This window comes from Fukomys damarensis, unplaced genomic scaffold (genome assembly GCF_012274545.1).
Source record: "Fukomys damarensis isolate Sample0158 unplaced genomic scaffold, DMR_v1.0_HiC HiC_scaffold_2, whole genome shotgun sequence".
Lineage (NCBI taxonomy): Eukaryota > Metazoa > Chordata > Mammalia > Rodentia > Bathyergidae > Fukomys > Fukomys damarensis.
Genome location: NW_022900914.1, coordinates 38,408,543 through 38,414,302, shown reverse-complemented (window position 1 = coordinate 38,414,302; position 5,760 = coordinate 38,408,543).

Sequence of the window (5,760 nt, the reverse complement as noted above, 5' to 3'; positions counted from 1 at the left end):
TAATTAGTGGTTGCTAAGGTTATATGTTTAATTTCTGCCTGCCCCTGTTTATTCCTCTGCAAGTTTAGACATTTAAAACTCTTTGATCTGAAAGAGTAAAGCTCTTTTTATTTAAATCAAGTGTAAACTGTATATTCAGTCCCTCTGTCTCATACCCATCTTTCTTAGAGCCTTTTATTACCCTCTATTCTCTTCCTCTTGTCTGAACTCTAGTGTTCTTGGGTTTTTGTACAGCAGTCACATGATGATTGTAGATTCTCTTTTCATATTGTCTAATGGTTTTTCTTTTAACTTTTAACTTCTTTATCTAGAATGCTTTAGTCTGTCTTTGATTTTTTTTTCAATGTGTGACTTTTTAGCCCTTAAGTGTTTGCTTAGAAGTCACCTCCCTTAGTTGGATATGGTGGCACACTCCTGCAATTCCAGCAATATGGGGGATAAATCATAAGTTTGAGCCCAGGCTGGGCAAATTAGTGACTTATGAGACCTATCTCCTTTTTTTTTTTGTTTTTGGCACCAGGGATCGAACTTGGATCCCTCTGCTTGCGGGGTAGGCGGTGGAATGACTGAGCTAAATCCCCGGCCAGAGACCTATCTCAAAATAAAAAAATAAAGCAGGACTAAGGTTGTAGCTTGGTGTGAGGGCCCTGGATTCAATCCTCAGCACAAACAAAACAAAACTCGTAGTCCTTCTAACTCCCTATTCTGAGGTGGCTTTCACTTTATGTGCTACACTGCATTCTGAAACAGTGTTTGTATATTTTTATCTCTTCATTTTATTTCTTTTTTGTTGTTCTTATCATTAGACTAAGTTCTATGAAGTGAGGACTATTGTACTCCACATACAGTACTCAGCACTCCATAGATATGAACGACAGCCTAAGTGATTACCTCTAAACTGAAGATTTAAATGCCATGGCTGCCGGGTGTGGTGGCACACGCCTGTAATCCCTGCACTCAGGAGGCTGAGGCAGGAGGATGGCTGTGAGTTCGAGACCAACCTGGGCTACATAGTGAGTTCCAGGTCAAACTCAACTACATAGTGAGACCCTGCCTCAAAAAAAAAAAACCAAAAAAAAAACAACAACCAAAAACAAAAAAGTAAATGTCATGGCTTATGTGATCTTCCTAGCTTTTATTTGTCTAGCATGCAGTTGGTAAAATATGGCCCATGGACCAAATCTGGTCAGGTGCTTGTTTTTATAATATGGCTCTCCTCGTTTGCTCATTTGTTTATGCATTGTCTGTGACTGCTTTCGTCATAAAATAGCAGAGTTGCATAGTTGTGACTAGTATAGAGTTTAAAGCCTGAAAAGCCTAAAATACTTATTTGATAAGTGGGGATTGAACCCAGGGCATTTACACTGAGCTACATCCCCAACTCTTTTAATATTCAAAGAATTTATTTATGAGTGAATGAATGAATGAATCAATGACAAGGGCTCACTATGTAGTTCAGTCTGGCCTTGAACTCACAGAGATCCTTTTTCCTCAGTCTCCTGAATGCTGGGATTACAGGCATGCCTGACCATTTCTTTTTTTTTTCTTTTTTTTTTTTTTTGAGACAAAGTCTTGCTAAGTTGATGAGTTGCCCAGACTCTGCCTGAAGTTGTAACCCTCTTGTCTCAACCTTCTAGAGCTTTGGGGTTATAAGCAGAGTTCTAGGAATACAGCACTAGAGGAAGATTGTAACAAGAAGTCATCTGGAATTGTAAAATGTAGCTTGTAGGGTTCAGCCCCAGCATTGCAAAGCATTGTACAGAAGGGTGGATTTGGAATTGAGAGATAATTGGCAAAATATTTATTTCCCCCCAGTTGCACAAGTTAAAAATCTGTTGTTAATCAGTAATTAAGTAAACTGAGATTTATTGTCTTTGTTGAAAGCAAAATAATTAAACCGAAGTATAATATTTTCATTTGGGAATATAGGCTTTAATTTGAAGTATTGATTTTTTTATATTGGTTTAGCATTTATTAATAATTAAATGTTTTCTTTATTTCAGTATCAGATATAGAAGGTGGTGATGGACTGCAGCTCAGAAAGGAACATACTCTCAAAATATTTGCTTATATCAATTCCTGGACACAGAGGTAGGCATCTTTAGGTATTATTCTTAAAATGAACTTTGTGAGTTGTTTTAAATTGCCTTTGTTAGTCATTAGATTTTCTTTTAGGATATTGAATTGGATACTTTTAGCAGAAATGACAGTTTATCAGTACTTAGTGAATCTTCTTATCTTTTCCTTACTCTTGGAGCTGATCTGATTGTGATTTTTTTTGGGGGGGTACAGGGGATTGAACTTGGGACCTTGCACTTGTGAGGCAGACAACAGCACCATTGAGCTAAATCATGATTATTCTTTTAAGACATGAGCATAAAATTGATTTCTTTTCATTTACCTTGTGATTGTTCTTTTAAGACATGAATATAAAAATTGATTTCTTTCTTTGCCGTGTCTTTAGTATTTAGCAATATGGGAATGACTGAAATTTTAAAAAGTGATTATTTTGATCTAAAGGCTTGTCACTAACTGAAGCCTTTGAAATACCAGTATTGTAATAAGAATCACTTTATAGCTCTTTGCTATTCTTTTTCCTTAGTATAGTAATTATATATAACAGACTTTTTTTTTTATTGATTTCTTTCTTTGCCGTGTCTTTAGTATTTAGCAATATGGGAATGACTGAAATTTTAAAAAGTGATTATTTTGATCTAAAGGCTTGTCACTAACTGAAGCCTTTGAAATACCAGTATTGTAATAAGAATCACTTTATAGCTCTTTGCTATTCTTTTTCCTTAGTATAGTAATTATATATAACAGACTTTTTTTTTTTTTACTGAGCTAAATCCCTGGCCCTAGACCTATTTTTAAATCATACATGTAATGAGAATATAATGAATAAAACTTCAGGAATCACAAGGTTTTTTTGTTGTTGTTGCTTTTTTGTTTGTTTGTTTGTTTTGTTTTGTTTTTTGAGACAGGGTCTCACTATGTAGTTGAGACTGACTTGTAACTCACTGCGTAGTCCAGGCTGGCCTTGAACTCACAGCGAACCTCCTGCCTCAGCCTCCCGAGTGCTGGGATTACAGGCATGCGCCACCAGGTCTAGTTTAAGAATCAAAATTGTTAATGTAACCAAACTTTATAGAAAGGATTGTAAGTTCTTAGTCATGAGTGATTTTAACTTGTCATGGTTGCTATTCTTGCAGTGCTGGATATTGAACCCAGGGCCCCGTGTATGTTAGGCTAGCACTGTCACTGAGCTGTATCCCAGTCTGTTAATCTTTTTACCTGTGTGCCAATCCAGTTTAAACTTAGTCCTTCTAAAATTTCTAAAAATATTTAAAACACAGTGAACATGTTTAATGTACTGTCACATAACTGAATGTTCTCAATCATATAGTCTGTCTAGCTGATAATAGGATAGAGTAGTTTCAAATATCAGTTGCTGTACATTAAAAATTTTGTTTTTATTCTGTCAGTGAAATTTGACATATTTGATATATATATGTCTTGTAGATATATTTGTGCTAGGAAAGTTTGTTGGTTTTAATTATTTAAAACTAGTATACCATCATAATTGATACCTTTTTCTGAATATCAGTCAGAAGAATTTCTTTTGATTGAGTTTAGCAGTGGTTGCTAATCTTTTGATTGTAAGCGGAATTGCTGATGAATATTTTCATAATACTAACATTTTAATTTAAAATTGATATTAACTGAGAAATGTTGTTCTTGAGTCCTAACTTTAAATTGTACCTAGAACTAGGTGACAGAATGATATACTAGGAAAAACTCACACTTCTAAATTCAAGATCTAAAGTAAGCCACTTGTTAAAGTGAAATCCAGAGATGGAGATTTAACTCAGTGGCACCATGCCTGCCTGGCAAGCACAAGGTCCTGAGTTTGATCTGTGGTACCAGAAAAAAGAAAAAAAAAATCCAGAGAAATAATTTTGCTAAAGTTATTGGTGGAGTGGGAGAGGAAATTATTTATTCCGATTCCATTTTTTATCCTGAATGCAATTATTATTATTATTATTTTAGACAGGGGCTAGCTGTGTAGTTCAGGCTGGCCTTGAACTCACAGCGATCTTCCTGCATCATCCTCAGGAGTGTTGGGATTATAGGTGTGCATCACCATGCCCAGCTTCTGCATGCATAATCTTGATCTCAGTATTTACTTATGTATGTATATACACACATACATATATATACATAATACACATATATACATACATACATATATACATATATATATGTGTGTGTGAGTGTGTATATATATACACACACACACACACACACACACACACACACACACACACACACACATATTTGTGTGTGGTGGGGTACTGGAGATCGAACTCGGGTCCTTGCATTTGCCAGGCAGGCGCTGGAACCACTGAGCTAAATCCCTGGCCTAGTATTTATAATTTTTAAACTAGACTTTGAGGTGGGAATGAAATTGTATTTTGATATGTGCAGTTTTAAGTAGCAATTCTTAGGTTTCATGAGATTATAGTGTTTGTCCACCAACTAATGACAGCCCTTGCTTTATCTCATTCTGCCAAGAGTGTAGCGGTTGGAGTGTGGCCTTGGAGTGAGACAGAGGAGGATTAAAGTCCTTGATTCATCACTTATGAACTGAGTTGTTATGACAAATGAGTTTCTGTAAGCTCTCATTTCCTCATTTGTGAAATGACAGTACTGATATAGCTGCTATAATTTTACTGAGGATGTATGGAAACAGTGCTTTCTCAGCATAATATTTGATGAATTTATAAGCACTGATTTTAATTAAAATTTTAGTATTTATTTTGGAAAATCAAATGTAAATTGACTAGTATATAAACCAAAGCCTGAAGTGCTAAACTAGAAAGTGTAGTTAACATTTACAGTTCTGTTCATATGTGAGTAAGTATGAGATGTTTTAGCTGGTAGTAATAAAAGTAGAATGCTGTTACACTCTTACATTGCTAAAAAGGAGAAGGGATAAAAATAAAATATCTAGTTGAGGCCAAGTACAGTGGTGTATGATTATAATGTCAGCTAATGGGAGGCTGAGGAAGGATGTCTGCAAATTCAAGGCTAGTGTAGAATTTAGTAAGACTGTCTCAAATAAAAAGACCTGTAGCTCAGTGCCAGAGTACTTGCTTAGCATGTGCAAGGCCCTGAGTTTAAACTCCAGTGAAAAAACCTAGTAGCCGTAATACAAAAAATAAGCAAACAAAAATCACACAGCAGGGCTTTGGAGAAGTAATCCTTTGTTCCCCATTATCTTTCACCTTCCCTTGTTACTTTTTGAGCTTCAGAAAATATTGCCTAATTAAAATTGTAATTCTTTTTATTTATTTATTTATTTTTAAGACAGTAGTTAGAGTGACTTGAACTCATTATGTAGCCCAGACTGGCTTCAAACTGGCAGCAGTTCCTCCTGCCTCAGCCTCCCAAGTGCTGCCACCACACCTGGCTTTTTTTTTTTTTTTTTTTTTTTAAAGGTTGTGATTCTTACAGGTGATAAACAGCTATCATAGTTAATCTGCAAAAAAATTCTTAACTTTAGGCCCATAATTGGACTTTAATACACTAGCATTTTTGTTAGTTTTCTGGCAGAAAATGGTAATAGCATTCATAAAATTATCAACAGGAAGCTGCGCATAGTGGGCCTGTAATCCCAGCACTTGGGAGGCTGCGGCAGGAGGAAATCCTTGACATTGAGGCCATCCTGGACTACATAGTGAGACTGTCTTTAAAAAA